The sequence below is a fragment of the Eleutherodactylus coqui genome, chromosome 9, assembly GCF_035609145.1.
Source record: "Eleutherodactylus coqui strain aEleCoq1 chromosome 9, aEleCoq1.hap1, whole genome shotgun sequence".
Classification (NCBI taxonomy): domain Eukaryota; kingdom Metazoa; phylum Chordata; class Amphibia; order Anura; family Eleutherodactylidae; genus Eleutherodactylus; species Eleutherodactylus coqui.
In genome coordinates, this window is record NC_089845.1 from 3,073,324 (window position 1) to 3,099,046 (window position 25,723).

Consider the following 25,723-nt stretch of genomic DNA (forward strand, 5'->3'; position numbering starts at 1 on the left):
ACACTGTGTGATCCGGGGAAGAGAGGAGCAGCAGCTCTGGACTTTACTGAGCCACATTGTAGAGCAGAGCTGTCTATCACCGAGGTGTCATCTGCATATCCGGGGTAACCCGCCTCCAAGAGGAGGGAGCTGGGGGAGGTAAGTCACTCTGACTCTTCATTACACATTCTGCACTTGGACACAACAAATGGCAGCAGCTTCACACAGTCACATGTGTATATACAAATGTGCAGATGTCATTTCTATGCAGGATATATGTGCATGGAAATGCGTATTATATATATATAAATATATATATATATATATATATATATATATATATATATATACACACATATATATGATATATTTATATATTTTTTTTATTTACACAGACACACTTTTTTCTTTTTTTGGCAAGTGCACCTTTGCATCATGTTACCTGGAGAGGAAACTTTGTAACTTGCTGTGGGAACAGGAGCTTCGTGAAGTTTCTAATATGTTGGGAGAATTACACAGGGGAACAAGTACTGCACAATAATACTAACCATTTTCCTAATCTGCAACTTCATACTTTGTTAAAACCTGTGAACAATGTAATATCCATATTTTTCCATTTTGTAGGGACACATGCCATAGCCCAAACCACTTCTCCTAGAGACAGAGGAGAAATGTACCTGTATTGTAGCACGCAGGTAGGAGGCATCTCAAATTATAATACATGTATTGCTATCTTTCTGTATGTGTGTCATTACTTCACCATAAGAACACATTTGGAGCCTACAGTAATCAGAGATGTTTATTTTCTCCAAAGAGCGATCTGTGATTTGGCCTGCAGGAGGCACACTTTTCCAAAATAAAATAAGCATAGGTGATCTAAATGTCTCTCCTGTAGCAGGAACAGAAGACTTTGGGGGATAGTATCCCCATGAAATGAAATGGTAATAACAATTCCCCAGTAGCATGACAGTCTGCAGTCACCTGTCTAATGTTCATCATTACCTAAATGTTATAAAACAATACTGGACATTTCTACAGAAGAGTCAGTGAAGAATAATCAATAGCAAGCTGTAGTATGTGAATAAAAGATTTGTCTTTGTCTCCTAGTTTAATTCTAGATTTCTCCTTATCCTTAAAGCCTCAGACACTTGATTGTGACAGTTAAATCAATTGCATAGAAGAAAATTAGCATAGAGCTCTGGTTACATTAATATTGAGGGAGACTCCAAAAATTACACATCACTCCTTTCTTTGTATACAGTACGGGTTATTCCACAGAGCACACAAGTACATTCATTTACACGTCTACTATATCTATAGGTACTAACTTCAGGTTAGGGGATGTTTGGATGGGTGGTAGATGACAGATCTTACTCTGGATATTTTGTTTGAAATATAATTGTCAGTGTCTATTTAGATATGTTATATCTTCGGCATAACTCTGTAGTATTTGCAAGCCAAACTTCACCAGCAGTGATGGAAGTCTCTAAAAAAATAGGTCACAATATGTGTGACATTATAACTACTGAATTAATGCAAAACAGAATCTAGGCTAAAAATATCTTTTTTTGGTGCTACTTATCTTTGAAGTTAAATTTGAAGCAAAAGAAATGTAGATTCTGAATAAGTAGTGTATATATATATATATACACACACATTATAATTCTATAATTCTATTCTCATTTGCTGGTATGTGTAATTTTTACATTTGTGTCAAACATTAATATTCAACTCCACTTATATATATATAATTTTTTTTTTAAAAGAATTTTTAGCAATTGTTAAGTGTGCAAAAAATGATTTCAGTGTATTTTAAATTATATTTTGATGTATTTTTTAAGCTTTTAGTAATCTTAAATGTAGCAGATTAGTATTTCCCATTTCTTTAAATTAACGGAAATATCTTTTAGAATTTATATTTACATAATGAGAATGTTGCGTTATTATTTTCAGATTTCTGACAATAATGCATTTTTATTTTATCTGAAAATTGAAATCTTAATACTAATTTTGTATAGTATGGTTGTAATATTATAGGGCAGTGCTGGGTTTCATGCTGTACATGGAGAGGTACTAGGGAATAATTTATAGTGGAGATTATTATGCAATGATTGTAATTGGCCTAATATCCAAACTGGACGAGTGATGTAATTGAGGCATACATTCTTGCTTTATTATCATTTTTAATGATGACTGTAGTGTATCAGTCCCATGCACATGTGCTTTCACATCTGTTTCATAGGTCCAAAGATATTGCAGATAGAAGAAATACTGGACTCCCTCACCAATCATCTGTCTTGATATAACAACGTTGATAATTAATATTTGCAACCAATGTTTAATGATGAAAATAATCTTGTTCCTTTCTTCTTATATGATCATATAAGGCTAGGATATTTGTAAAAACTAAAACCCCATCTACAAATAAATCAATGATAGAAAGCATTCTGTGTGCGAAGGATTACCCTCTGCAATGTCCATTAAGTTTGAAAGAGGGCGCTGCAGCATGGCTTTAGCCATTTTCCAAGCAACATCACAGGATGTAAAAACATTTTCACTATCTTGCAGTTATGATCATTAGCTCCTTCATATATAGATGACTCGAAATCATCACATTGTTTCTATATGTAAAGTAATTAGTTGACCTTTAGTGATATAAATGGCACAGCTTTTTGAATTATATAACTACACAGTTAGAAATATTTAGCAGATTACTTGTATACATAAAGCAAGACAAAATAGTAAAGTTCAGATAATAAAACACTAGATTTTTATTTAGAAAATTTGATACAGATGTTTCATATGTTTAATGTAGAAAACACAGAACAACTATAAATCCCACACACAGTATTATTAAATACTACTAAACATGCTACTACGTGACATAATTCAGTAAAAGTTATTGTAAAATAGAGTGTTCATCAATACAGGTGTATTTAAAGTTTTCCCCTCTATAAGTAATATAATGGACATCTGTCATGAGATCGGGTACTAAAGTATTAGCCACTTGATGATCAGTATTAATGTGTATACCAATACTATTTATTATTAGATGTGCATATTAGGATATTGTGCATCTTTATTTTCCCATAACATATAAGTATATAGATGATTTATCCAATAGGTCTTATTGTCATTCAGTGTATAACCAGTGGGTAGTCAGAAAAAATAAAGTATGCAGGCAGCGGCTTGCACTGAGTTTTCTTTTCAGCACTTTTGACACTAGAGTGCATCTGTTGCAAAGAAACTCCTCTAGATACAGACTTTCCTACCCAGAAAACATAAGCATCCGAGGCTTATGCTGCTGTTGGAAGCCCATACTATTGTGCTACTCTTCTTAATTACAGAAATAAAGAACATTGAAAGTGCAGCGTCAGCAAAGAGGAAATTATTGAACCTGCATAAGAAGAGCTTCTTCATTGGGGTACAGTTTTGTGGCATTTCTGCTACTATTTTTGATACTTTATGAAGTAACATGTTACAATACTGGCAAGACATGTATGACTGCTTGACTAAATTATTACATATTATCATCGCTAACTATTGCATACACTTCAAAACAATGATTTAAACAATAAGCCTTACTTCTGCAAGAAATTATTATTGCTACCTTTTTAATTATATTGTAATATGCATCTAGCAATTTATTTACCGATGTACAATAGAAATAGTCTAAACATTTTACACGCATATATAAGTCAGTACATGCATTTAATTGTTTGATACAAATAATACAAGGTATACCAGAAAAAATTACAGAAAGCTACAATTTAGAACAATGCAAGTTAAGGTTGTATTTGTCAAACAAATAGTTTGTGTATAAATATACAAAGATCCAGTCAATAATTGTATTCATACATAATTACTGATTATATAGTCGATTGATTATTATCAATATAACTAAAGCTATTTATGGACATTTAATTATGCATAACTCTTTAATATTTGCACGTCAAACTTAACCAGCAGTGATGGAAGTCTCTTAAAAAAGGGTCACAATGTGTGTTATATTATGACTATTGAATTACAGAACAGAATATGGACCAGAAATATTTCACTTATTTTATAGCTGCATACTTTATGAGTGACTCTTAAAATGATTCTGGCAGAATAAAATAATTTAGGTTATGATTAAATATTATGCATTCATGGAAAACTAACAAGGAAGAACATTGAGTATCTATCTATCTATCTATCTATCTATCTATCTATCTATCTATCTATCTCATATCTATCTATCTATCTATCTATCTATCTATCTATCTATCTATCTATCTATCTATCTATCTATCTCATATCTATCTATCTATCTATCTATCTATCTATCTATCTATCTATCTATCTATCTATCTATCTATCTATCTATCTATCTATCTATCTATCTATCTATCCTATAGAACAAGATCATTTGCAATTCCCACTGTCATTTTTGCATTTGTGTCAAATAATAATATTCAGTCTTGCTTTTCATTTTTTTTCTCATTTTAGTTACAGTTAAATGTTGAAAAGAACATTAAAATGTGTTTTAAATAAGTGTTTACGACATTTTATAAGCTTTAAGAAACCTTGAAAAATAGTAGAGCAGCAATTCAAAATTCTTTCCATTAATAACCGAAATATCTTATGGTTTGTTTTTGTATAATGTAAAAGTTGAGTCATCATTTTTATATTTTTTACAGTAATTCCGATTAAAATTTTTGCAGCATGATTGTAGTATTATAAGGCAGTTCTGGGTGTCAGGCTGTAAATTGAAGGGTGTGAGGGAATAATTTATGGTGGAGATGATTAGAGAAAGATTATAATTGGCTTAATTTGCAAACTGGTCAAGTGATGTGACTTGTATTATCATTCTATATGATGGCTGTAGTGTGTCAGTCCCATGCACACATGCTTCCTCATCTCTTTCATAGATATTACAAATAGAAGAAATATCAGGCTTCCTTGGTGATCATCCGTATAGAGATTGCAAATCTGAATATTAATATCTGCAATCAATGTTTTCTAATGATAAAAGAGCCTGTTCAATTGTTCTTATATGATCATATAGTTATAATATTAGTAAAACACTATAGCCTTATGTGCAAATACATCAATGCTATGAAGCGCTCTCTGTGCTGAGGGTCATCCACTGCAACGAGCAATGTGTTTGAATCAGGGTGCTATTTTGCAGCTATAATCATTAGCTCCTTTGTAATAGTACAGAGGACCAGAAATCATCATATTGATTCTATATATAAAGTAACTAGTTTAAGAGGGATATAAGCAGTGCATTCCTTGCATTATGTAAGTCATGGTTAGGAGTGTTTAGCAGATTTATCCCTTTTGTACGAAAAACACAAAACTGTGATTAAAATGTATAGAATGATACACTAGTTTTTTCCAGTAAATGTTGATGTAAATGTTTCAAATGTCAATGTAGAAAAAAACAAAGTATCTATAAATCACACTACAAATCTCCCAGTATTAATAAATAATAATAAACACGCTACTATGAAAATGAAGCTTTACAAGTCCCAGCAATTGGTGAAAAGTTACTGCAAAATAGAGCGTTCATGAAAGCAGGTGTATTTAAAGTTTTCTTCCCTATAAGTAACATAGTGACGATCTGTCATAACATCAGGTACTAAACATTACCAACTTGATCTTTACATGCTCATTATATAGGTGTACTGTATATTAAAACCAGCTATTATTAAATCTGCACATTGGGGTGTATGGTACAGTGTTGTACATTTGTATTTCCCTTCAGCACATAACATGAAGATTTATCAATGGATAGGTCTTATTGTCATTCAGTGTATAACTGGTGGGAAGTTAAAAAAACAAACTATGCAGGCAGCTGCTTGCACTGAGTTTTCTTTTCAGCACTTTTGACACTAGAGTGCACCTGTTGCAAAGAAACTCCTCTAGATACAGACTTTCCTTCCCAGAAAACATAAGCATCCGAGGCTCATACTGCTGTTGGAAGCCCATTCAATAACTACTCTTCTTAATTACAGAAATAAAGAACATCAAAAGGAACGTGGAAAGTGCAGCGTCAGCAAAAGAGGAAATTATTGAACTTGCATAAGAAGAGCCTTTGCATTGGGGTACAGGTTTGTTGCATTTCTCCTGCTTTTTTTGTACTTAATGAAGTAACGTTAAATTCTGGCAAAAAATGCTAAGCCTCTTGAGGAAATGAATACATATTGTCATTGTTACCTAAACTTAGCTAATTACACTTAAGGAAATGATGAAAAAGAAATGATCACTTCTGCAAGAAAACAAGAGAGGATAGTTATTATTCTAAGTAGTAGCAGTAATAATAATAATATACAAGAGCAGCAACATTTTCAGTGATTGTAATATTGTAGCATTTATTTATCTAGAAACACAAAAATGTAGATCATTATACAAATGTGTCTTTCTGCTACATACATTATATACAATTCCTTTACAGAGAAAAGAACAGAACGCTACAGTTCAGAGCTCTGTAACTCAAGGGTGAATAAGCAATCAGTTGGCATATAACTATATAGTGATCTTGTCTAGAATTGTATTTAGAAATAATGTAAACGTATTTCAGAATATTTGTTCTAGATCATTGTCAACTAGATTGCTTCTAGACATTCCTTTCATAATATTATGTGCTAAATGTTTCACTGGGTTAATACCGCTAACAAGTGCTGAAGTGGACAAAAGTCAACCTGGAGTGATTGAAGCAATGCAAAAATTATTATTATTATGCACAAATGAGCAGTACAATACAAGCTGGAGATTACAGCGTGGTGGAGCCTATCCATAACACATCTGGAACCACGCAGGAACCTTGAGTGATGTTATGTATTGGCATAACATGGATGCAGATCCCAGCAGTGTGGCCATTTCTAATTGACAGGTGTTAATTTTGTCAATAATGAGTTGTTTTAAGAGTTGATCTTTAGGCACAGCACCCAGTATGCCGATTATCACTGGGAACACCCTGGCCGACTTGTGCCAGAGATGCTGTATTTCAACCTTCAAATCTTCATATTTGGTCATTTTCTGTTGTTGTTTCTTATTGACTCTGCCACCATTGGGTATAGCAATGTTGACAAGTCACACCCATTTCTTTTCAATGATGGTCAAATCAAGCGTTTGGGACAAGACTTTGCTTGTATACGGAAATCCCTCAGTATTTTTAATGCTTCATTTTCAACCACTTTTTCGGGCTTATGATCCCACCAGTTCTTCATTGCGGGGAAAGTGTAGTTTTTGCAGTGGTTCCAATTAATTAGCTTTGCCACCAAATGGTGGCATTGTTTGCGACAGCTGTATACATGGTCTATTTTTTCCATTATTATTATGTTTTTCAGAAGACATACAGGTTTAATATTTCTAGGAATGAACATTTTTCTATCTCTGCTAGCATTGTTTCATTGTTTGCTGTTACAAAATTACATTAGTAACAACTCCTTTCTAAATACATTTAAATGTAAGGAACTGTTGTTCACTTTCCTCACGGCCATACACATGAAATAGCTCCTTCAGCTGACAGCTTTCACATAGCACATCCCCCTTAAATATGAATGCTTGTAGCATATATGATTATTTCAGTAGAGAGGGGAGGATAAGCTGCTGCCAGACGCCTCTGACAATAATTATTCCCTGGAGAAGCAGAGGATTCGGACTATCCCAATACGTTTTGTTCCAGAGTTGGGAGGTTGAGCTAATATCTATCTTATGCGCAGAGCCAGCTTTAGCATAGGGAATATGAAAGGCATTTTTAGCTCACTTAAAAAGGGATGTCTCAAGTAAACAGCCCCTGTCTAAGGTGGATTTCACACACACATTTTTGTGGCAGTTTTTCATGTAGTTTTTTCTTTTTTTTGCAGTTAAAGCCAGAAGTGGATCCAGCAACAAGAAGAAAGGGAAGTATAAGTCTTTCCGTTACATTTTTCATATCTTATGAATCCACTTCTGGCTTTGGCACAAAAACTGCATGAAACTGTAAACCAAAACCTGTTTGTGAAGTTGCCTTTAAAAAAGCCAGTTGATTGTTAATAGATTGGCTTTGAAACCCTCTTAGTAATTAACTGTTATCACAATGTAAAGTTTTGCCTGGCCAGATACATTGCACTCTTAGGCCTCAGTCACACGGGCGCATCGGCACTCGTACACTGGCACCGATGTGCCCGTGTGACTGCAGGAAGGAGACGGCCGTACCTAAAGATGGCCGTCTCTCTGCAGTGCCAGAGGAAAGAACACATGACCGGCAATGAAGCCAGTCACATGTTCTTTCCTCCAGCGCTGCAGAGAGACGGCCGTCTGCAGGTACGTCCGTCTGCTGGTGTCAGTCACACAGGTGCATCGGCGCCGGTGTACGGGTGCCGATGCGCCCGTGTGACTGAGGCCTTAAGGTGCTTTCACATGGGCCTCAATTAGTCCACAGGACACACCAAATCCAGAGCTTCAACACCCAAATCCACAGGTTTAACTGCAGATTCTGATGCAGAATTGCAGGCAGGTTTTAACCCTTTCCAATCCACTGTCTGACGTATGAAGACATTATGATTTAAGGCTGTACAGCCCCGATGTTGTAAGACGTCCGTCGGGATTCTCTTACTGTATATTGCCAGCCTCTCTGCTGTCAGAGCCTATTCAATGTGTCACCTCATGCAGTACTGGCTTTAGCCAGTAGATAGTGCAATTGTATGACCGCAGAAAAAGAGTAAGCCCCCTAGGAAAACCAGGATACAAATTGGATTGGAAAGGGTTAAGCTATTTTTAATTCCACGTCAAAGTCCACTGGTAGCCTGCAGATTTTGGTGTAGAATTTACTGCAGCTTACGGTGCACCCTGCATCCTAATTCTGGCCTGTATGAAAGGACCCTGAAAAAGTTGATTTCTTACTTTAATTTGTTCATTGTTTCTGTGTTTTTATCCTTTTCCCATACAGATGCATCACATGTGGTTACTGAAGAACATTGTACATTATGTTTGAGTTTCAGTTCCTTTTTTTCTTGTTTTATATTCATAACAGCAAGTGAGTCTGCAAAGTGTCAGAACAATAATCTGAGTAGCACCAAGAAAAGGTAAAAACTGCTCAGGGTCACGTAATGAGGGTCTGAACTTGTGTTTGGTAAATGGGAAATAACTGGTTATGTGACCTTTAATATCTGGGCAGCAGGAGTCTTTGTTTAATATCACCGTACTTAGTCATTTTGTCTCTAATATATCTGCTAATTAGACATTTTTGCTATAAGATCAATTATTTGAAAGTCTGAAAAAATGCCAGTATATACACCATATTTACCATAGAAACATTAACTAACAGCGTTCTGTAAGCAGAGATCGTGAAGAGAGTTAGAAGTTTATAAACATTGGATTTTAAAAATATGCTTAACTTATTAGAATAGAAAACGTGAGCATGGAAATAAAACTGTCCACCTCAAAACATTAGGAGGGGAACAGGGCTGTTAGGTCTCAGCTTTGGCTTTCAGTAATTGAAAGCACATGTTCAATACTGGTAGTTATTGGAAACAATCAATAAGCTGGTTGACATATAACTAAATGCTCAGGCACATGGGCAGAGAATCTACCGGCCATTACATAGAGGCCATAGAGCTCCTCTATAGTACAACATAGCGGTGCAGCCTAAATGTGCTTCCCTATAGGGTCTGCTCTGGGCTATATGTAAGGGGATATTCTTCCCTAGAACTAAAAATGTCTGTACATAAGGAGTTTTATGAAGCATGCAACATAAAAATACATTGTTTGCTCTTGTATGAAATTGGAAGCATATGGAGGTCCGCGTGCCTCCATGTCTACCCTCCTACTGCTCCATGCACAATGCAGCCATACGTTCACGCAATGTGAATTTGTCACACATTTTTGGCATGGATTAATACACTGAAGATCTGCCACAAAGTACAGTAGAATATGTGAATAAGGTTTTACAATGGTCCTCTAACATGCTTCAGAACAAATCCACATGGCTTTGATGTCGTGGTGTGGATCTTCATACTCTTCTCGCAGCAATGCATTACAACTGTAGATTTCTTCCAGATTTTAAAGAGGATTTCACCCATTTCAATCCAAAAAGGGAAATTCATACTAAAAACTATGTACAATGTTTTTCTGCTGCCTGTGTTTTATAACAGGTGCAAACTGCCTATTTTGGTCTTTTGTGGTGCAAAATAAGGCATCTTTTTTCCCTTGTGGTAACAGAGACTTGAAAGGGGACCCTCTGATGAAGACTGCCAGAGCTGTGATCCATCCGCCTCTTACCTAATATCCTCTTGGAGCTAAGTGGTGAACAATGCTATTCTTTGTAATGACATGCTATTTTATCTTGTGCCATATTATGCCACATGTTACTAACGTGTTCATTTTGCAGGTAGTATTCCTTTAAATTGGTAACAATGACTGCTAGTACTTTGTACCTCCATATTGAGCTGCATTTTACCGTTATGCATTGCATGCATTATTTTGAAGCTGTTCTGTTGAATGTGTACAGCACCTGGGCTTACATGACTATGTCTGCAGGTTCTGCAGTCCATGAAGTCTGCTGTGTGTAGGACCCCATCGGGTGAAGTCGCTAATTCTATAAATATGGGTGTTTTGATGTCACAAGAGAGTTAGGGCGTATATCTGTATGATGTGCACTGAGTGTGTCGGTCCAGTGGGGGGACAGCTAAGAAGAGAAAGGAGAGGAGGCAGACAAATGGGGGGAAGCTGAGTGTGTCGGTCAGGTGGGGGGACAGCTAAGAAGAGAAAGGAGAGGAGGCAGACAAATGGGGGGAAGCTCTGAGTTCCGGTGAGCTATTGTTGAGACTGTTACTTTTGCTATTGGCAACTTCCTGTTAAACTTGCATTGAAAGCTGTACTTAGAGACGGTGCAGTTGCTACTGGTAACTGCCAAACCCTGCGCCACAAATCCGAGTGTAACTGCCAAGCTCGGTGCATTAATTTTGTGTATAACTTCCAAGATTGTGAGACTATAAAGGCTATACTAATTGCTTTAATCTGAGTAAACTTCTATTCAAGGTGAACTTTGCTGAGTCTTTGGAAGTCTATGTGCCATCCCCATGTGGGGTACCATGTTATGGGTGATAGGCCAGGTCCAAATGCTCTTAAACTTGGCATAGTCGGTAAGAAGCAATGCCCATGATGTGCGCCCCTCACAATCCCCAATTAGTGTACTTATCCTTTTAGGTGAATGCCCACCACTGCATACTATTTTCACTATGAAAATACATTGAATTATTTATCTTGCACTGAGGGCTTATTCAGTCGACCATATTTCCACACATTTAAAGTCAGACATAAAACGCGACCATGCGAAGCATTGGACTTCAGTGGCTTCCTTCAGACAAATGTGTTTTTTCCATGCAAAAGAATTGCGCAATAAAAAATAGGACCTGCTCGATCTTCTTCGGCCGTTTTTTTATACGGTGCGTGAAAAGATAGGTCTTGACCTATCTTTCGCCGTGTAACGCAGAGAGCTGCCATAGACTTCTATGGCAGCTGAAAAAAAGGGAGGTGGAGTGAGTTACCTTGCGTACAACGGCCCTAATTAGGTATTTTATTGTCATTCTGACGATTTCTTCTGATCGTTGCTTGCCATCGCTTCTGCGTGTCTTTTAACATGCATGCAGCAGCGCTCCGTGTGAATGGCTTTAAATATTGCGATTACAATCGGAAGTCGATCGTGGCAAAAACTCATTCATGCATACGGGCAAACGTATAAATGCATACGCTTGTGTGAGGGAGCCCTCATCCTGAGTTATAGACTGCACATTGGATCTTTCACATGGACCAGAATTGTTCCTCAACAAGCAGAGGAACGTGTCACTGCAGAAATCCACCCCAAAATCCATAAGTCTGAATGCAGACTTTGATGCGGAATTGCTGGTAGCAATAAGGGGTTTTCTAGGGAAGTACTATTGATGAGCTATCATTAGGATAGGTCATCAATAATTGATCGGCTGGGGTCCGTCGCTCGGGACCCCGACCAATCAGCTGAGCAGGCGCATACTGTCATGTCAGTGCTGCAAATACACAGAGGTTGGCATGGACACTTCCGCTGCTTCCGCTTCGACCTCTGTGTATTTGCGGCGCTGACAGCATGCACCCGTTCAGCCGATCGATTGGGGTCGGTGTATTTGGGGTAAACATTTTCACCACAGACATCTTTGGCTTTTCATTCTTTCAGTGTCCCACCTTTTTACTAACTTACACAAACTTTTCATCCTGCTGCTACCTTTATTTTGTGTCTGCTGCTGTCAAATCCGTCTCTATCACTTCTCCTGCTGTTTGGCACGTGTCACCTGTAATACTGTACTTTAGAAATAATGCCATAACTATGATTATGTCCCATACATATAGTGCCAGCATGCCTGAAAACAATAGTGTCATGTATAAAGTACCTCAAATACTGGTTCCACACAAATAGTGCCCATTTGTGCCCAAACAATAAGTGTCATCTTTTGTGCCCCTATATAATAATAATGCCCAGCAGAGTGTCATCTTTTGTGCCCCTATATAATAATAATGCCCAGCAGAGTGTCATCTTTTGTGCCCCTATATAATAATAATGCCCAGCAGAGTGTCATCTTTTGTGCCCCTATATAATAATAATGCCCAGCAGAGTGCCACTTACAAAATAATACTTTTTGACCCCTTGAAAGTAATAATGTCCTTTGAATGCCCCATGAAAGGTTTGAATTATGCCCATAATTATGGCCCTCAGTGCCCCTTCCAACATAATAATGTTCTCAAGTTTTCCTTCCAAGATAATTATGGTTCTCAAGTGCTTCTTCCAAAGTACAATAACAATGGCTCAAAGTGCTCTTTTCAAAACACCGTAGTAGTAAAATCAAGTGTCCCTTTCCGAATAGTTCCCCAAGTGTTTCCTCCCAAACCATAATGTCCCAATACTTCTGATCAGGTACTCTACAGTAATCGCTGTAGTAACTGAATCACTACAATAGAGGAGTTCAGTTCAGCTTCTAGAACTCTTCCTGATGACAAGTTTGTTCTTTATCTAATAACAACAAGCAGAATTACCAGTACCGCCCCAAGACACAAAACGGGCTCTAAGAACAATACAAGATAAGTGGAGCAAAAAACTAGATTTACAAATGTATTAGACATTGTGCTACGATTCTATCTATATAGAGTGTAAAATGCTGTTAATGTGCTCTTGGTTGATTCAGTCTTCTCCTTCATCTTCGTCTTCTTCTTCTTAACCACAAAGTACAGTAGAATATGTGTAGGAGATTTTAGAATAGTCTTTAAACATGCTACACAACAAATGGCTTTCATGTCCTCTTGTGGATCTTCATACTCTACCTGCAGCAACTGTAGATTTCTTCCAGATTTTACAGAGAAATTCACCCATTGCAATCCAAAGGGGGAATCCATGCTACAATCTATGGGCACGGTTTTTGTGCTTCCTGTGTTTTATAACTGATGCCAACTGGCTATTTTAGACTCTTGCGGTGCAAAATGGGCTCTACTAGCAGTTAGTTTTAGTACAGAATATTTAGAGTTGAACTGACTCTTCTTCATAAGTTGAGCTCCAATAATGCATTTATTCTATATAGAACAATGGCAGAGTCCCTGGTGTGAAAAAAAGCCTTCTTTGAATGCAAATGCTATTTGTGATATTTTAAAATCACAATAGAGAAGATTTACTATTCTAAAGGAGCTAGAATTAAAGAAATAGGTGTACATGCCTTGCAACACCTCAGATGTTTTAGTGTGGCTGTTCTACACCAGACCATCTTAGATGTCAGTACCCGGTGTTGTGGCAGCTATGATTCAGTAACTTTGGATCCCCATAATGACTCGATGGGGGCTGGTTATTATCATCTGTAACTGATGACTCTGATGCTGCATTATAGGGTGCTTTAGTGGACATCATAGGGGCAGCCACCGTTGTTCTCTGGAAGGTTACCCCGTTGTTAAGCAATGGCACAATAAGATGGGTGCAGGGATAGGTGCATCATTTTATTAGATGCAATTGGATTAAATCAGGATGTCCTCTCATCGCCTCTCCCAGCAGTGAGTAACACCTGGAATCTGTATCTGTGTACCCTCTGGTGCCACGTTGACGATGAATATTCTTCATATAATTTATTGAGACTGAAGTTTTGGGACAGTGTGCCACCTACTTGGCATATATATGAATCTGATGATTTATCTTGAACTGTGGGACTTGTCTGTAATGTATATCTATTAATGGTGCTGTTTTTTTAATTGGGATATTTCTCAGGCTGTGATTTCATTGATTTGATTCCTGAGTCTTATTGTTTTCTGTGATTTGTCTTAGGATATATTTTAACTGAATGTGGACACAGACCTCAGAAAGGCCCAGTGTAAGAAACAAAGTGAACAGAGCACTAGTAAAGCACAGTGGCCTCTTCTGAAAGTTTCATGGTAAGGTGGCAAAGTTTGGCAAGATGGACCCTGGAAAAGAAAATTCCAGAGGGGCAGTAATGGCTCGTTAAAGAGATCTGTGGCTAACGATGAGTCAGACCCCTCCAATTAGATGGTTAATCTGAGTAATATAGCATAACTTACTATGGTAAGAAAAAACATGAAATGTTTGCTGCCTGCAGATGTCATTAGCAATAGCTCACTGCATATGGATTCATAAACCCCCACTGTATGCAATGAGCTCTCCACAGTGGTGGCCCCAGACTAACAGAATTGTATCATTTATGTATTTGTCTCTATGAAGTAGAGCTGGAAGTTTGTAGATCTGTAAAAAACAGAATGTTGGAGCAATTTAATAAAATCTAAGAACCCCTGAAGGTAGACTGCTCCTCTGCTTACTGGGACACATGTGCTGCACATGTGATATGTCCTCCTGTACAGCTAGGACTGGGTGAGACCTTAGTCACGTCACTGCATTGCAGACACATTTTAGAGCCACATTTAGCAAACAAGTGTCCCAGCAAAACCACAGGTCTATTGACCCGAACTCACAGCATCATAGATCCGTGAGACAATCGTCCTTTATACACAGGGGCGCCTTGTCTATGAGGCGAGGTGAGTACTCTACCTAAGGCGGTGCCCATTCTCTAGCACAGCAGGGGGGCGGCAATGTAGACACTGCCTGCTTGGGCTCAGCGGGCTACCAGCGCCGCCTGTTGTTCCTCTGTCACAGAAAGGATAAGTTAGATGTATCTGTGGTAAACTGTAACGGTGGCAGGGGTAGCGTCAGAAACCACACTGAGCTCCCTGGAATGCCACCCCGCACCTTCTATGTAATGTAGATGACACGATGATATCATTGTGTTGCCTGCATTGTTTTGCAGGACACTGGGTATGTCTAGCAGTGTACAGCAGGCACTGTTGGAACATGGGTGAAGTGAGTGGCTTTATTTTTTTTACTGTAGTTGACATTGTGGCTACTACAGGAGAACATTGGGACTATGAATTACTACTACAAGGGGATATTGTGCCTATTAATACTGTAGGGGGGCATTGTGGCCATTACTACTGCAGAGGGACATTGTGGTTATGTATTACAACTGCATGTGGATATTGTGACTATTGCTATGACAGGGGAATATTATGGCTATTTATTACTGTAGGGGCATTATGGCTATTTAATACTATAGGGGACAGTATGACTATTTATTTACTATTGGGGCACAGTACGGCTCCTTAATACTACAGACGGCATCATGGCTATTTATTACTACAGGGACATTATAGCTATTTATTACTACAGGGACATTATAGCTATTAACTACTACAGAAAAACTGTATGGCTCCTTATTTATTGCAGTATAGATCATTGTTCATTACAGGGGAGTAGTTCATTTTTCACGGGGTGCTGTTAGTTATACTATTATACAGAATTTAGGGAAAATCATGTGTGGCACTATTGAAAGTTTATCTTAATATAAGGATTACAGAGAACCAAAGTCATCTGTGTGGCTACTTCTGAAGAAACAAGTTATGCACAGGAAAAGTTGTCATGTGGGTCTGGACTGGATGAAGAAGAAAACAACAATGCTAATTCAAGATGATGCCAAGTGTAAGTCATTGTTATTGTTTATTCTGCCACTGGCTACTTCTGATCAGTCATGTAGCCTCTGTATGGTCTGTAGAGTGATGATGGCTAGTAGCATTATTTTTTGTGAATTGACAACTCCAATCATACTTCACCATTGTTCAGATCATATTAGGAAGCACAAACTTAAATAACAGGAACTAATTTAACTTTACAGTTTATCCTTTTTTTGATGTTTGTTCTGGGACTGTATTTATGTAATGAACTGTTCTAGTATTAATTAATACAACAATACATATTTGGAGTATTATAATTGTTTGGTTGAATTATTGGTTTAGGGATAATTGCATATCCACTTTTTTTTCTTTGTCCTCTTTGTTAAATAATGCTCTCTTTTTTATGTCCCCCCCCCTAAAAACATGTTAAAAAGCCAGCAATTTTGTAACTATTTTTAGAGCCATTATCAGACTTTATTTTTTTATTCACACTTTTTTACATGCAGTTTTGTGTGGCGTTTTTTCCCCTATAGAAAAGCCTATGCAAATAAACCGGGAAAAATGGCAAACCTACAAGAAAAAGATGGGAAAACAATTCTAAAAAAAACAGTTTGTAGTGTAGTTTTTATTTCCTTGGTATTCTACTCTTAACATCTGGCCACTGTTTTTGCAGGAAAATGAAAGCCATAAAAACATTAATAAAACATCATACTTTTACTAAAAATGATGTTTATGAAGCTACCTTAAAAACGCATGCAAGATAAACATAAAGTTTCATTCATGTGGCAGTATTCTAATCAATATTTAGTTTCAGTATTTGCAAGTAGTATTGCTCATCATGATCAGCTGAGCAATAAAATCGTACCAATTTTAGCAAAATTGGATGGGAACTTACCCACCAGACACTTATCAAAAACCAATGAAAAAAATCATTTTACTAATAAAAAGGGGGAAAAAAGAGTGCTATAATGAATATGGCGTAGTTGTTAGCACTGTTGCTCTTGGACAGATTTGAATCTACAACTCCAGCACTGCCAAGCAGCAGTGCTAACAACTGAGCTATCACACTTTCCTGCTCTACTCCACAGGAGGAGAAGAACAACAAGAAAAAACACAAAGAGAACATAAAAATTCCATCCAGATTTTGCCAATGGTCAAATTTGAACCTAGAACTCCAGCACTGCAAGGCAGTAGTGCTAACAACTAAACCCACACTTCTTTCTTCAACTTTCTCCAAGGGTGAACAAGAACACGACTAATAAACACAAAGAGAACATACAAACTGCATGCAGATGTTGTCCATAACCAGCTGTGAACCTAAAACACCAGTGCTACAAGCCAACAATGCTAGTCACTGAGCCATCAAGCTTCTTCCTTCTTTCTTCAGAGAATGAGTAAGAAAAGGAGAAAAATAAGGAGTTCTCATTGTCCTTCACCGCCTTTGCCTCATTCTCCTCCTCCTTCTTTTCTTTCGTCTCGTTCTTCTCCTCAGTATTCTTCAACCTCTTTACTTTATTCTTCTTCTCCCTCTTCTCAAGAAAAAGAGGAAGAAGAAAGTAGAAGAAAGAGAATAAAGAAGAACAAGAAGCAGGAAGAACAAGCATGGTGGCTCGGTCATTATCACTGTTCCATTGCAGTGTTGGTGTCCTAAGTTTAAATCCATCCAAGGAAAACAACTGCATGGGCTTCTCTTTGGTTATGTTTGTTTGGTTATGTCACTGGTTAGTCTAGGGACTAGTGGTATTGCCAGGAATCGTGACGTGCCCTGTTAGCTTTCATATTTTGGCCAAAAAGTCAACAAATACCAGGCATTTATAGCATTAATATCTGCTACTAGAGTTTGTGTATTGGCTGCTGTATGGTGTGATTATGTCTTATCCTGTCCAGCTGTCCCTGTCAGTGGTGACATGTGTATGCATTCTAGTCTGGCTGCATGTGTTCCTAGGGGTAGCAAAGGCCCAGATCCGAAGACCTCTGGGCCATTCCCTATTGGGGCGATGTCCCCGCTCAGGTAGGCCCTTGGTCATCTTCATTTGTAGAAGATAGGGAGAGGTGTCAATCGGTGGTTGTTTCACATGGTGCTCCCAATCCATGGTAACGTTCATGTGGGCCAGGTGCTCACTAGCCCACACGAACGTAACAGATAACATCTGGATGGAATTTTCAGTCCATGCAGATGGCATCCTAGATGGGATTTCAACCTAGGATCCTAGTACTGAAAGGCAGCAGTGATAACTGTACCACATTCATAACATCCATTTTGTTTCCTTTTTATTTGTAGAACAATTTTCTGTAGATTTTTTCTAACTATCGGGTTGGGATGACCCCACCCAATCCTGCCACAATCATAGAAAAACACGTCTTATTGGATCCGATTTTTTTTTTATTCCCATTGATTTCGGACTGCTCTATTTTCCTGCATTTTGCACAGTGAAGCTGCAATAAGGGTCTATGTCAGGTTCCAAAATATGCAAGGGTGGGGGCATGGCACTGCGCAAAATGCAGGAAAAATAACACAGCTGATCCTTGGTAGGTTTTAATAGCCATTTAGTTCCACAGAAAGGGTGTGTTTGAACTGGCCCTGTGCGCAAAAATTACAGTACTATGTGCAGACATGCGAGCAACAGCCTGATGGTAGTTCTCTCCAAATCTCACTCATGTGCAAATATACTGTGGCGAGCGTATTTGTGCCTGCGCTCATATTAAAATATATAGTTTTACAAAAAGACAGGGGATCTTTTGTGGAAAATTTCCATATCGTGTGAAGAAAATTTTTTTAAACCCCCTCCACAGGGCTTGTACTGTAAGGGCTGCGGAATTTTTGCAAAGATTCTGGAGCGAAAATTCGGCTGCATTTTTGGCCCACGTGAAGGCGGCCTAAGGGCAAAAAAACAACTGGCCGCATGTGAAACTACACTCGCTACTACATAGGGTTTTTTTTTCTTCCCGGATTCTTCAAACTCAGCGCTAGTACGCGCAAGTGATTGGCTGAGCCACGGCGCTCAAGAACCAATCACAGCCAGTGCTTCCTCGAGGTGGGATTTTGAACCTCCAAACGAGGAAGGGTTGACTGTAAGCAAGAAGCAAGTCTGCCGGAGCTGCAAAGGAGACACGCGGCGGAGCTGACAGCGCCATATTAGGTATTGTGGGGAGTTTATTGGATGTAGCTAGGGCTTATTTTTGGGGTAGGGCTTATATTTCAAGCCCCTTCCCGAAAATCCCAGCAAAAGAGTGCTACAAAGTAATGCGACTTTGTAGCAGCACAAAATCGCGATATTGCCGCAAAAAAACCGCAGCAATATCACACAGATGAAATTTTTTTGCAGCAATATCACTGTCGCCTGTGTGAAAGAGGCCTCAAGCTCATCACATCCAAAGTCTGAAGATCTTGGGAGGGACATATGATCATTGCTTGTGATATATAATAATCTTCCCGACAACACCGGGTGTCATTTAGCAGCTTTGTAAGGAATTTGGTGCCGATACCTGAGAACATGACAGATAAGTGTAACATTCAGAGAATCAGCGGTCCATGTCTGTCAGCGGCGTTGACCAAGAACGTGTATTCCTCAAGTTTAGACTCGCTTGATAGAAGAGTTACGTGGCCGGCCGCTGCAGCGGGACATGTAAGTGTTATTTGTGAATGCCTACTGACCTGTAAAGGGAGCGCAGATAGATGTAAACATCGTTCACAAGAGGGGAAGTTACAAGGTCTACTTGTAAGTGGGAGATGAATGCGAGAGCTGTCGGCGGCCACCGACCCCGCGTGTCCGCAGCGGATCAGCGTCAGGACTGATGGGCAGGCGCTCACTTGGAGCCATACGGTTTGTCCCTTCTTTACAGCTTAAGGGCTTCACACGGGCGTCTGTGCAGCTACACTCGCGGCTACGGAGCATGGTTACGCGTGAACAAGGTACAAATCCTTTTCCTTTTACCTTCCAAGTCCTATCTTTTCTTGCCTGCTAGTGAAATCAATGGCTTCTTTTCGTCGTGTTATGCAGCCGTGATTTTCATAGCCGCTTAACAGGACAAAATCAGGCCCGTTTGTTTAAACCCTAAGGGCTTCTTCACACGAGCGTAAGAGCAAAAATGCTCGCTCCTGCACAGGTATATGTGTTTGTGCAGGCACCTCGACTTTATATGGCTGAGGGAAGCACCGCTGCCTTGATTTAAATGGCTACTAAGCGCTCCTGCAGATGTGAGTAGGTATATATATACGCTCGCGAGATCGTGACGTAATTGTGCTATGAAGGGAGTGCTCTCACTGGCTATCTCATGCGTATCCACACATTCTACTGGACTTTTCTACGCTTGCGGGCCCATTCACATCGGCGAGCGACACATCCACGCTGTGATTGGACTGACTGGGCAGCCTAATTAGTTTCCCGTGTTATCGATTAACACGAAGTTCAGTGCACAATTTTTGTGCAGACGGGATGTGGAAATACACACCTCCGTAGACTCCTATGGTGCCTTGGGTGCGCAAATGTGCATAAAAATAGAGCATGAAAACGTGTGCAGAATTGCCCATCTGCAGGACCCCTAAGCCAAATAAGGTAGCGGTGCTTGCAGGTATGCCCAGTGTTTGGCGCATACCTGCGCATTGATTGGTGCGCATTGGCACAGCCCCATAGACTCCTAAACGCACGCCAAAATAGAGTAAAATAAGTGAGTTCTATTCTCTCCTTAAGGCCTTAGTCAGACGGGCGTTTTTTCGCGCGATTTGCGGATCGCATGACGGATGCGCATCCGCAAATCGCGTGACCGATGCCCGAAAATCGCCCAAAAATCTGCTCCTAGCCGCTGAGCCAATCAGGTGGCAGGTCTGACTCACACCCACTGCAGGCCGGCCGCGCGGAACTCCGGCTGCCGGGAGCAGGTGAGTATGTATATATTTTTTATTTTAACACTTTTCTGGATGAATTGCAGAGATGGGCTTATATATTTAACCCCTTCCCGACAATTTACCCCGCGCACGCCGGCAGCCCATTGCTTTCAATGAAGTCGGCTGTATTGCCGCTCCATTGAATTCAATGGGCAAACATCGTTCTTCTCTGTCACAGCTGTTACAGCTGTGGCAGAGAAGAATGATTTGTCTTCTATATGTTCTCAATGGGGTCGGCGCTGCTGCCGCCGGCCCCATTGAGCGCATATAGTGAAGAGAACAGGAATCGCAGATTGCAGATAGGTGCGATCTGCGATTTCTGTTCTATAATTTATCGGACGAGCGCATAAAAAGCGCTCATGTGTCCGATACCATTGCAAAGCAATGGTTTTAAAAAATCGCCGGACGCATGCGCATGCGCAAATCGCGCAAAAAAACGCCCGTCTGACTAAGATGCACGCAAATACCCTCAGGTGAAGAAGCCCTAAGGACGGTGGCACACAGCCATTTGTGCAGATGCACTCGCTTTTTAGCGCATGAACGAGGTTTGAAGAGGGTCATCAGTGTGTTTCGTGCATTGCTGCGCAAATGACTGTAATTTTTTCGCACACATGGCCAGTGCACACGCTCGCGTGACAGCCTTTCATGGAATTTACTGACTAATTAGGCATAACAAGGGCCAGCTGTCCTCTTTTTCCTGCGTCTTGCGCAGCATTTTGCCTTTCCTGTTGCATATTTTGACATCCTCCGTAGACTTGCTGGATGCAACAGTCTACTACTAGCGGTAAACGTATGGAGTTATGTATATATCTAGAGAAGCCACTCCAGTTATTACGCCACACATACCAAATGCACAAGAATGTTGTGACTTTTCATAAAGGTGTCTAAATCTCGGCTAAGCGGCAAGCCCCGCCCACTTTGCACTCTACTTTAAGAGCTAAGGACGGCCTCAGGTGAGCATATGTGCAGATACGCTCACCTCAGCACAATGTATTTGCGTAGTGAATGAGGTTGATTGGCGCATGTGTCTACACTTAGTCCTGTACATTTTTGTGTATGCAGTCCATATGTGCACAACCCCCTGTGGATTTTAAAGGCTATTTAGTCTTATGAAGTCCAGATGTGTTCTTTTCGCCGCGGTTTTGTGCATTTCCTGCATCCTCTTGTGTATTGCACGCGCATTTATGCTCCTTCCATAGACTTCTATGGGGCTCTTTGGTGCGCAAATACATAATGTGCGCAAATAAATTGTTAATGTGAACTAACCCATTGACCTCAATGGGTTCTATTCTCTGCATATTGCGTGCTCTAATTCCACGTGCGCAATGTGCAGCACAAATACGTCCATCTGAAGCCACCCAAGCATGCATGGGGAAAATGGTGGAGTGCATAAAAAACGCTGTGAATACGGATGCTAATGTGCGTTTGCTGCATTTTTTCTATGCATTTATCGATGTTCAGGGCTCCTTCACAATTGCGCATGTTTGCGCAAGCCCCTTTAAAAGACTATTAGCCTAACGAGGTCCAGATGTGATCTTTCTTTTTTTCAAGGAATTGTGCAGCATATTGCGTATTTGCAGGTGTATTTGCGCACCTCCCTTAGTACTCTATGTGGACCCTTGGTACGCCAATGTGCACAAAAATAGAGCAAGTTGCATTTTTTCACTGCGTGCAGTTAATACTATGTGTGAGAAGGTCAGGGCAGGACCTATCCTCCCGCTGTTTTTTTCAAACTTGTGTGCATTTTTGTAGAGTTTGAGTATTAAAAACAAAAAAAATAAAAACCCTGTTCATATGCTAATGCGCTATGTAGCGGTCACATGCCACTCATTGTGCACATCACTGCTCAGTCACTCACAGGCTTCAGCGGTCACTGGAGATTCACGACTGAAGCCTGTGACTGGCTGAGCAGTGATGGGCACAATGAACAGTACCTGACTGTCTGCCTCTCCTTATAGGTCCTGGGCGGCAGGCACCGGGCTGCAGTGACAGAAGGGGAGCTGCCAGGATAGGCGAGTATGTAATTTTCATTAATTTTAAGCCCTTTAAACTCTTTTTTCCCGTCCCAGACAACCCCTGTGAGATATGTCCACTCTTTGTGGATTTAGTATGGATTGTCAGTGTTGAATCTGCAGCAAAAGTACGGAAAATGCAAATGATTTTTATTTTTTCAGTCCATTTCACAGTCCGGGCGCGCGGCATTCTGTATCAGTGGAAGACTCTCACCCGCTGTAATGGGCTGTAATTGGGGAAATGTGAGATGACGTTTGCCTGCATTTCACTGTGGAGCTCCATCTGCATTTCTTTGTGTTCCGCTGAGTATTTTTCTAGTGTGATCGTAATCTTTCACAGTAAGTCCGTACGCAAACGGGTTGTTTGTCACGGATTCTGCACCAAAACTCCCCAACAAATGGCAGTACTACAAGTACAACGCCCCAGCACAAGCCCGCAGACCGCTCAAATGTGTCCGTGTTCTAACAGAGTCATTAGAATGGAATTCAGAAGGACCGGGTCGGGATCCCACTTCTTCCCAGCTCCCTAAATCAGCTGCTATTTTAACAATTAGTTAGAAGAGCTGGAGAGAGCTGTCTGGGCCGGACCCCGGCCTTCCATTTCCTGTAAAATTTGTGGCAGATTTTTCTGCTTGTATTGGGGCCTAGTGAACTTTGTACAATATATTAGTGAATTGCTTAACCGCTTCTCAACATTTGGCATACATGTATGTCATGAGAGACAATGACTCCCATGTTATGCCATACGTGTTTGTCCTACTGCAATGGCTGGGATCAGAGATAACTCTGATGCCGGCTGTTTAATTTCTTAAATGCTTTGCTCAATTTTAACTGTGGCATCTATGTAGCTCCTTCTGTACCTCATCCACCCCCGTAATGTGACTGCAGGATGTTAATGGCTTACGGCAGCCAGAGGCCTAAGGGTCCATGTGTGTCCTTGCTCCCGTGCTGTTGCACGGAAGCTAGTATCACTGGCTCGCTCAAAGAGCGGCAAGCAAGGGGCGGGGAGGCTGCAGGAGATTTCACTCCTCGATCTCCATTGCCATGACATAGCGGCTGTTCAGTGCTGAACAGCTGCTATTTACACTGAGCACTGAGCGATCAGCTCATCGTCCATCGTTTATGCTGCATAAATGATGGATGATCAGCTGATCGCTCAGTGTAAATAGCAATAATAGTGTAATAGTCAGTACTGAACGGCCGCAATGTTAAGCGAATGGAGAGGGGTGGGGGAGCGCGAGGAGAGAAATCACCTCCAGCCGCCCCGCTGTGAGCCGGCAATACTAGCTCCCGTGCAGCAGCACCGCAGCGAGTATGTGTGTGGACGAGTGCGGGGAATTGTTTGCCCTTCATTCGTCCTGTCTAAATGGGCCTTAACACTAGACTCTTGATCTGCTATGATGGAAGACTATTAGTCCATGTCGGAGAACTGTACTAGCAGGCAGAATACAATACAGAAATAGTGCAATCCAATAGTAATGCCCAATAGTGGGACTAAAGATATGCAAGAAAAAAAGTTTGAAGATTAAAAAAAACACAAAAAAACCTTTCCCCATGAAAAATGCTTTATTGTAGATAAAAAGTACATATAATTGGTAGTGATTAGAGATGAGCGAGCGTACTCGGAAAAGCACTACTCGCTCCAGTAATCGGCTTTATCCGAGTATCGCTGTGCTCGTCCCTGAAGATTCGGGTGCCGGCACGGAGCGGGGAGCTGCAGGGGAGAGCGGGGAGGAACGGAGGGGAGATCTTTCTCTCCCTCTCTCCCGCCCGCTCTCCCCTGCTCCCCGCTGCGACTCACCTGTCAGCCGCAGCGGCACCCGAATCTTCAGGGACGAGCACAGCGATACTCGGATAAAGCACATTACTCGAGCGAGTAGTGCTTTTCCGAGTACGCTCGCTCATCTCTAGTAGTGATACATCTTTAATGACCTGAACTCTAAAATTATTCAGTCACTTGTCCACATAATGAACGCCATCAAATAGAAATGTGACAGCATTGCTGTTTATCACAGCTCCAGAAAAACAGAATCAAGGATGATGAAAAAATCATATGTACCTCAAAATGGGATCAATGAAATCTACTTATCCCACAAAGTTCTGTCAATGGAAAAAGGTGAAATCACAACTCTCTGTACAAGACAAGGTTTTCTTTTTCCTATGAGGAATTTTTTTTAATTGTGCAAAACTAGTAAAATGCAAAAACACTTTATATACTTGATATTGCTATATTTGTCGGGAACCACATAATACAATTATTATATTGTTTATACCACATGGTAACTTAATAAACAACGCCGGAAATGCTGTTTTTTTTTTAGCACAGTCCTTCTAAGATGAATAAAAAACAGTCAAAAAGTTATATGTACCACAAAATTGGACCATGAAATGTCAGCTCATCCTCAAAAAACACCCCCCTATAGGTCTCTACCAATAATGAAACAATTAGCTATATAACTATTCTTAAAGGGAACCTGTCATCAACTCTTCAGGCACCAGAGTTGTGCGTGTAAATCATATGCGTGAAATGGACAGACACTAGAATGCATTGAACGAAATGCGTGCACCAAAAAATAGGACCTGCCCTATCTTTCTGAATATTGCGTAGCAAAGGCCCCCATAGAAGTCTATGGTCGGTGCACGAATGCACAATACGATAGACAATTCTGTGAAAAACAGAACATATCTGGACCTCATTAAACTTCGTACCATAAACTAATTAAGGCCTTTTAAACTGGAGTGTTTTGTTCGCAAATGTGACCAGGTCCTGTCTGCGCAAAAAGTGCAGCACTATGCACCTTGTTCATGGCGCAAAATCATTGTCCTGAAATGTGCGCACATACGGTGGTCAGAATGAGCC

The 25,723-nt window shown here is 40.1% G+C and overlaps 2 long non-coding RNA genes across 2 annotated transcripts; both read left to right on the top strand.

The window, feature by feature from the left end:
* Nucleotides 1–5: 5 nt before the first annotated feature.
* LOC136578910 (uncharacterized) lies at nt 6–8,071 on the top strand. Its single transcript, XR_010786684.1, has 5 exons — nt 6–138; nt 604–674; nt 3,327–3,403; nt 5,979–6,074; nt 7,833–8,071. It is a non-coding gene; the product is annotated as an uncharacterized lncRNA (long non-coding RNA).
* Nucleotides 8,072–8,413: 342 nt separating this feature from the next.
* Nucleotides 8,414–16,210, top strand: LOC136578911 (uncharacterized). The gene is made up of 3 exons (XR_010786685.1): nt 8,414–9,032; nt 10,168–10,251; nt 14,276–16,210. It is a non-coding gene; the product is annotated as an uncharacterized lncRNA (long non-coding RNA).
* The last annotated feature ends 9,513 nt before the right edge of the window (nt 16,211–25,723 follow it).